The 9,165-nt window shown below is 33.7% G+C and overlaps 1 pseudogene; it reads right to left on the bottom strand.

Annotated features, from left to right (window-relative positions):
* Window positions 1–210: 210 nt before the first annotated feature.
* Window positions 211–9,165, bottom strand: part of LOC107687996 (gamma-glutamyltransferase 5-like) — an 11,808-nt pseudogene continuing 2,853 nt past the window's right edge.

Below are 9,165 nucleotides of genomic sequence, written 5' to 3'. Positions count from 1 at the left end.
TTGTTGCTCAAGAAACATTCATTATTCGTTTTTTTATTTATATTTATTTAGTTCTTGTTTTTGTTTTTTTGTGACAATGATACATTTATCAGGGCTTTTTAAATATAATATAAAGTTCGAAAGAACAGCCTTTATTTAAAATATAACTCTTTTGTAACATTGGAAATGTCTTTTGATCATCATTGCTGAATAAAAGTATTAATTAAAAAATAAATAAATAAATCTTGCAGACCCCAAACTTTTGAACCATATTGTATATTTGCCCTCTTTGACGGCTATGTGCACAAATCAACTCACATTATACAAGCAAGTTGGGTAGCTTACAAAGGGATTTTTTTAAACGTGTGCCTAAAGCAGTGTTGCAAACTATTATAAAATAACATTCACATGCTGTGTAAATATATATACATCAACATATTTACAACGCACATTATTCACAGTAAAATGAAAAATATATATTTTCATGCTTTTCACAGTAAAACATCAAAACTTCACATATTGATGGTGTTTGCTATTATTTGTCAGTTTGTCAACTGGCCGGTTTACTTCATCCAAACACGGCACAGACGCATCAAGCAGTCTCCAACTGCACTCCAGGTCAATACCCTGCAGCTTTTCCATGTTTCTGTGAGTCAGACACGGCCTCTATGCAGTTGTTTTCCTTTGACACTGCATTTACCACATTATAAAACATCTGTGGGACTTTGACTTTGTGCCCAGTCTTGTTAAGTGACTCCAGAACAATCTGAGGAAGAAAAGAGATGAAAGTGGTTTGGAAATTTCACCTGATCCTTTACAAACAATTGACCACATGGAAACATTTGTATCTACTTACCTTGTCAAACAAGGGCTCAAAGTTGAGGACGTTTTTGGAGTCCACAAACACTACAGGGGCATCAATGGAATCTTGTAGAGTCTTGCCGAACCACAGGAAGTTCATGAGAGTCTAGCCAGAAGGGTTTCGGTTAGAGCTGGATTACTGAATCACAGTGCGTTAAATTTGTTAAAGTGCAGTTTAGACTCACCAGAGCCACCCCGGTGGTGATCATACTGCCACCTGAGGCTCCTATGACCACAACGTGCTTCTGAGATGGGGAGTAAAGGATCACTGGAGACATGGAGGAAGGCGGCTGCTCACCTTCACACAGATACACACAGAACTGATACTTATACATTCACAAAGTGTCAAAATATTCTATCCCCCTATTCTTATTTGAAGGATCATTTTGTGTTCAGTACAAGTTAAACTATCGAGCAGCACTTATATACAAGAACTATATAATAATGTATTTGTCATGTGATGCTGTATAAATCATCCTTTTTTAAGGTATTTTTATTTGATCTAACCCATAAAAATGACTTGTGTTTTTGTAACCTAGTTTGTCTGGCTGATTTAGTCTGATTAAATAACATGTTGACATAATGAATAATGAAAGTCATTTTCAATGAATGAGTTAATGTAAAACATCTGTTGTAGCTGATACAAAGGTTGCATGTCTTTTGGTTTACCCTTCATTAACAACAACAAAAACACCAATATATAACTATGACAGAAAGACATTTCTCCTGAAGGTAACAAACTCACAAAACAGTAGCCACGTTTTCTTAATATCTACTTCAGTTTTAGAAATAAAAATGTGGCATACTGGTCAAAGTTTGGTGTAAAAAGTAAAAAAAAAAAAGTGTTTTATTAGTTTAATTAGTTTAGAAGTCACCACAAGAAGAACATATTTAGATTTAGATCTTGTGGCTATATGTTTTTTTTTTAAATAATGGTATTGATATTAAAATTCTAGCTGATACAGATAAGCTGATAATTATGTTAATATTATGTCTGATAAGCGATAAATACCAGAATACCAAATAAATAATACAAATTTCAATTCAAATAAATACCAGCATTCTGTACTGTTCTGCCTAAATAAATTAAAAATAAAACACTAAATTAAATCACTATGAGATTTGCTAAAGATTACATTTAACTGTTATTCAATTACACTGTATAAAAAAAACTAATTTTCAAAGTTGTAAATAAAGTGAACTTTACAAGAAAATTATTTCATTCTTTCTACTTCAAAATTTCACGTTTAATTTAATTTGTTACTTGCAGTTTCTTTGTAATCATCTGTGCAATTTACTAGCAATTTCTAAGTTAAAATTGTTTCAAAGTATATCCTACACCATTTTCTTTTCAGTGTATTAGTATTTCGAGAGAGAATAAGAGAGAAGAGAGAAATATTCGGTAACACTTTCTATGAAGCCCATATTTATAATACATTATAAGGGTATTCTTAAGGCATTATAAGGAATGCATAATGCATTGTAAAAAACCTTATAATCAGGGATGTGTCGTGCACAGACATTTTGAGGGGCAGGGGCTCAAGTGGAAAAAAGGGCACTTCTCATAATTATTTTTTAAAATTTTTAAACAAAACGTTAAATATATAAGGGGTGTGTGATATTGACAAAAAAATATATCTCAATATTTTCTAGGATTTTATCAATAACGATAATTAGACGATATTTTGCTGAGTGTGTTATTGTGCTGATATCTTAAGGACTACCGTGGACAGCTGACTCCTAAAGTTTTTGATATTCTTTATATTCTGTGTGGTGATCAGTTCACAGCAGTGATAAAAATGTATCTTTTCCAAAAAGTTTACATTAATTTTTTTTACCTTTTATGGGCATTTTTTTTCTAAAAGTGTGCTTCATCTTTTCAGTCAAATTCTTAAATGTAATCAGTCAATTAGAATAATCAGTCATTTGGGCTGTTACCAAGCAAATTAAATCAGTATTGACAAAATGAATCTTTGCAATGCAGAGAAAACACAGAAGCTGCATCTGAATGGGCATTTAGATGCATTTACACGCTGTTTAATGCAGGACATGAATGTATTTAACATGCAGTTACAAAAGCATTAATACGGTTTTGATATTTTAAACATAAAACGTTGAATAGGCCTACTGATATTTGAAATTATAAAAAAAAAAATGAAAAGATACTTTAAATGTGAAATTAAAACTGCCAGTAAGTGGCAGCAAGTCACTATTAATAAGTGAGTCATTGCGTTTGAACCGAATCATTTAAACGCTTGATTCATTCAGGAACGAAACACCGTCATGTTGCTCAGAGATGCAAATTGGAATAATATGTGTTGGTGAAATAGAGCAAAAACAGTCTAAACGTGTTTTATGTCTAAAAGTATGTGTCGTAATATTAAATTCTTGTTTATTGAACTGTTGTATAAAAATCAATATCACATTTGTAATCATGCTGCCTTTTGGTGAAAAAAACGTCAGTCTTCACGTGATACTGATTAACTTTATGAAATTATATAAATATATACATTTCTGCCCCCATATCTTGGATTTTGTGATCATTCTAAATGCATTTGAATAAACTGAATCATGCAGTGAAAGAACGCGCACTGGTCTAACCTACTAGACTTCCTATTGCCTTAGCTAAACTTTAGCTAACTTACATGTTAGCTCAGCTCTCATGAGTCATTGATGTTAGAAAGACAAATTAGCTATATTTGCCTTTTGTCTTTTGGATAATTAGCTGTAAATTCGAGGCACGAGTAACTTAGTCTGTTGTTCATCACCACTCACCTCCACACCAAGACAAACACAGTGGAAAGGGAGGGAGGGCTTCACTTTTGTGGCTCTCTGCCTGTCAGTGATGCGCATGTGCCGATCTATGTGTGCTACACTGCTGTGCTGCGTGGAGACGCGGAGGGGAGAGAGTCTCAGCATTTCCCGACCCGACCTGACATTTTGATTTTTTATTTGTTTGACAGGGAAAGCTGTGCGCAAACAGAAACACGCACACATATATACATTTATTGAAAAAAAAAATCTCCCCAGAAAAAAGGGCACTTTCTCTCGAGGAAGAAAAAGGGCATGTGCTCAAGCCCCCTTTGATGTCCATGTGTGCACGTGCCTACTAATAATATGTTATATCATCTTATGAATATTCATAAGAACAGTTTTAATGTATTATAATATTTACTTATATGTGGTTATAGCTTTTAAGAGTATGATGATTTATAACATAGTGAACATGTTGCATCCACGTACGTTACAATGGATTATATTTCTCATAGTTATAATGTATTATAAGTCTCATATCTTGCCATCTTTCTTATGCTACTTTACTTAAAGCAATCAAAGACCACTTATAAGTATAGGAATAATAATAATAATTTTTTTCTCAAACAGCCATAAGACCAGATAACAGATCAGATGAGTGTGTAAATATGACACATTTGCTTTGAACTATTTTTACTGTAATATCAGTTTGATTATGTTGATGGTACCCTTAGACAGCTTTTGATAAGTAACTCTGCAACTACATGTCAACTAACAGTCATTGGAGTATTAGTAGTAAGTCTAATATTTTATTTTGATGGTTCTCCAACAGACAAACTGACTATAAGTAACTTTGCAAGTACGTCAACATCCTTCCTACCCTAACCTTAACCTAAGCCTACTAATACTCTAATAAGAGTTAGTTGACACGTAGTTGCAGAGTTGCTTATAGTCAATAGACTAAGGGGACCATCAAAATAAAATGTAACCTAAAATATAAACATTGCATTTTTTTAAAAGTTGAAATGATTAACTATAGCTCACATCAAAATTAATATTAGCCTCACAGGGAACACTCAAATAACACTCCACACCTAACCACTTACAAGATGTAATAAGATACTGTGCAGATCTTAAATAAACAATGTCAATATATATAGTCCATTATAAATGTAAAAGTAGATTTAATATGGTGTTCATTGATAATAATAATAATAATATTTTTTTCTCAAACAGCCATAAGATCAGATATCAGATCAGATGAATGTGTAATATGACACATTTGCTTTGAACTATTTTTACTGTAATATCAGTTTGATTATGTTGATGGTACCCTTAGACAGCTTTTGATAAGTAACTCTGCAACTACATGTCAACTAACAGTCATTGGAGTATTAGTAGTAAGTCTAATATTTTATTTTGATGGTTCTCCAACAGACAAACTGACTATAAGTAACTTTGCAAGTACGTCAACATCCTTCCTACCCTAACCTTAACCTAAGCCTACTAATACTCTAATAAGAGTTAGTTGACACGTAGTTGCAGAGTTGCTTATAGTCAATAGACTAAGGGGACCATCAAAATAAAATGTAACCTAAAATATAAACATTGCATTTTTTTAAAAGTTGAAATGATTAACTATAGCTCACATCAAAATTAATATTAGCCTCACAGGGAACACTCAAATAACACTCCACACCTAACCACTTACAAGATGTAATAAGATACTGTGCAGATCTTAAATAAACAATGTCAATATATATAGTCCATTATAAATGTAAAAGTAGATTTAATATGGTGTTCATTGTGTGTTATAAATAATCATAATATGCGTAAGCATTATAATATATTATAACTGTTGTTATGATTATTTATAAGATGATATAACGTATTGTAAGGTTTTAATAATGCATTATGCATTCATTATAATGTCTTAAGAATACCCTTATAATGCATTATAAATATGGGCTTCATAGAAAGTGTTACCAAATATTCTTTTGTTTTTGGTAGCTGTATGTGTTAATGATGAATTTGTGATTTTTTTACTGACCAGCATGAATGTGGTCTGTTTTTCCACAGAAGTCTGCAAGTTCATTGTTGAGGAGGATGCCTGTTTTGGGGGAGAAAATTCTGGATCCAAATCTGAGAAGAGAGAAAGAAACAGTCAAAACAGTCAGTTTTGACACTTTCTAAGGCACAATTTTATTCCTGCATTGCATTGCATTCCTTAATAAAGTAATAGTACAATGCACAATATTATCTGACAGTGTTCCAGCACTCATATAAATGGAATGAATGTGATTTGAGGGCACATACATGTGATTGATGGTGCTGGTCACAGATACCGCCATACCATCCTCAGCAAGCACGGACACATGAGTGGTGCCATGAGAGTCCAGGTATGGAGTGACGTTGTAGTAGCTGGCATCATAAGTGTTCAGGGCTGATTTTTGCTCTCACTTTATCCACAAAATGCTTCTGAATGATCTCAACTGCCTCCTATTCAAGTCACACAGAACGTCGAGGATGATGAACTAATGCATGACTTTATGTGTCCCAACCAGTGGGTTGCCAGCAATAATGGCAGTGTTGCTGTACTGTATTCTACTGCCTGCAGTAATGATCACCCAGAACACAGCACTTAAGTCATTATAGCAGATTACACTAGTGCCTCCAGAAAGTGTAATGACTGTAATGTTTCTGTTGAGATAGCCTACTAAAGTACAGCCTGACCAATGGTATCATGCCTTTAACACTTACAGAGAAGTTAAAAATGTAAAACGAACAATTTCCTCCTACAAAGCCTACCGTTTGAGAGGCAAAATTGGGATCTTTCATGAACTTCTTAAGACCGTTGGCAAATTTACAGGTTTCTACATAACGCTGAAATGTTAAGACCTTCTTGTCTCCCTCCAGAGATGCAGAATTTAGGTCAAAACCTGAGGAAAACAAATCAGTGTAACAGATTAGAAATAAAAAAGTTTGTGAACATCATTAATGTGTATATCAAATAAATGATATTAATCACTGATAATAATATGAAATATTTCTAGAGCAACAAATCAGCATATTAGAATGTTTTCTGAGGATCATGTGACAATGAAAACTGAATGAAAATGTAAATTCAGCTTTGCGTTAAAGGAATAAATTTCATTTTGAAATACATTCAAGTAGAAAACTAAAAATAGCAATGATATTTCACAATATTACCATTTCTACTGTATTTTTATTTTATTAATACAGTTTTTCCTCAATCGCTGTGGCTCAGTTCTCAAATGAGAGTTTTTTTTCTCAGAACAATAAGTTCAGATGTCTGAACAATTCGTTTCTTGTTCACATCAGATTTGAATTTCTTATTGATTTAAGCAACTCTTCACAACTTCTAAAAGTTTGTTCATTGTGTGAACCATCACATGCAAAATGATCTGTTCAATTATCAAAATCTATCAGACAGGTGTGCAAATTCCATAAATATCAGACATGGAATGGTTGTGGTGTCTGCTAAGTTGGCAAGTGGCTTGCCATTAGGGTTGCAAAGGGGTGGAAAATTTCCTGAAAGTTTCCATAATTTTTGGAAAATGTGTACATTTTTTGGACACTTTTGGAAAAAATGTGTACATTTTCAGAAACTTTTGGAAAGTTTCCAGAAATTCACTGGAAAATGTCTACCTCTTTGTAACCCTACTTGCCATTGTAATGAAATGGGATCACAATCTTGCCAATCAATCAACTTAACTTGGAAGTTTATATATATAGAGAGTTTTCCCAGCACAGTTGCTACCATTTTTTTAAACAAGGATGAACGTCACAACCTTAAACAGCAGCAGCTGCAGCAGTGCTGTAGAAATACATCTATATTTGTACAGAACATTTGTGTTACATGCAAACTGTGAACATTTACAGCTGCTTGTTGTGGAAGAGCAATAGGAAAATATGTAAGAATGTGTGATGGTGTTACTGTAAGGAGAAGACAACAGAGTGTGCAGAAATGAATAAGCAATGTACTGCATAAATGAAAATGTTTATTTCCTAATCGTGTACTACAGTGTTGACTTTACCCACTACATATTTACCTACTGTTGAAATATGTATACACAGACAAAACTTAAAAACTTAACAAAATTAAATTAGCATATAACAAATATTTCCACGGTGAAAAAAACATCTAAACATTTTGACCAGTGTGGCTCGCACAACGACAAAAACACTTTTTATTTTGGTAGCTTTGGCCAAGTCACTGACACAAGAACTAGGTTTTGAAACATGAATTAAATGTTTAGGGTGAGTTACTACCTTTTGCAGACATGCAATAGGGTTCTGATATTTCAGCAAACAGTTTTGCCAATTGCACTTACAGTTTAGAGATTGTTAAGACTGTTTCGAAAAATGTGCCTATAGCAATTGAGAAAAACTGTAAATACAGCCTTGGTGAGCATTAAAAAATCTTGCTAATTTCTGATTTTTTAATTTTTGAACGCTAATAGCTAGGTCACTCATGCCCATAGCACAAGCAAGAAGGTCTGCGCCAAAGTTTAATACTTCGTGTTTTAACATTAAACTTAATTATTCACTAGAAAAGAATAGTGATGGTGATGCTTGCCTCAGCAAGTACCACAAGTAAAGGACAAACGGGTTAATTAGTTTTCCCACCTAGCATGGTATTTAGCATAAAGCTAAGTGTCGCTCCCCCTGCTGGCGGTGGAGGAAAGTGCATTTCATACTCTCCTAGAGCCACTTCCCAGGCACCTAATTCAGATGCCCCGAACGACCTCAAGTCCTCCAGAGAAATTGTTCCGCCTGAAATACACAGTAAATAAACTGTGATTCATGTATATTTATGGAAATCACAATTGTAGAAAGTGGCATTCTGAATTACCTGCGCTTTGTATATCACTGACAAGGTCTTTGGCAATGTCTCCGATGTATAAAGCATCTGCTCCTTGTTCTGCGATGATCTCAAGTGTATCTGCTAGTTTTTCAAATCTCACTATGTCCCCTTCTTTTAATAGCTCGCCTTCTTCATTCTGGAATAACTGGCTATAAAAGAAACACATTCTGATGAATGTTTTCACTCTTACTGGAATGTGACATAATTCATTTTTAAAAAGCTCTGTTAAAGGGAACATTATAAGTCTGTATTCATTCAGAATGTGAGTACATGTATTACCGTAATGGTGATTCTGGCTTCTCCTTTAAGAGAAGTGGCAAAAATTGAGAGAACACATAGGGTATAGGGACGCCCTCTCTAGCCATCTTGATAGTGGGCTCAAATAAACTGGCCCAAGGTAAACGTCCATACAGTTTATGAGCTCGCTCATAGCCACGGATATCACCAGGTACACCGATCCAGTGAGCACCTATAGATAGAGAGAGAAACTATAGCTATCATTTGTGCTTAAAGTGCTCAGTACACTGAGTGTGTGTAGTTATGATAAATAAGAAGCTACTTCCTATATAATGCAAAACAAGGTCTGTATTTAAGAAATAGTGGGTTACATCTTTTGACATGGGGCACTGCACATATTTAAATATAAATATTTACATATTTAAGTATTAAAAAAAAAAAAAAAA

The sequence above is a fragment of the Sinocyclocheilus anshuiensis genome, unplaced genomic scaffold (assembly GCF_001515605.1).
Source record: "Sinocyclocheilus anshuiensis isolate Anshui unplaced genomic scaffold, SAMN03320099.WGS_v1.1 scaffold213, whole genome shotgun sequence".
Lineage (NCBI taxonomy): Eukaryota > Metazoa > Chordata > Actinopteri > Cypriniformes > Cyprinidae > Sinocyclocheilus > Sinocyclocheilus anshuiensis.
Note: the sequence above shows the minus strand (reverse complement) of the source record. Positions and strands in the feature narration are given on the sequence as shown.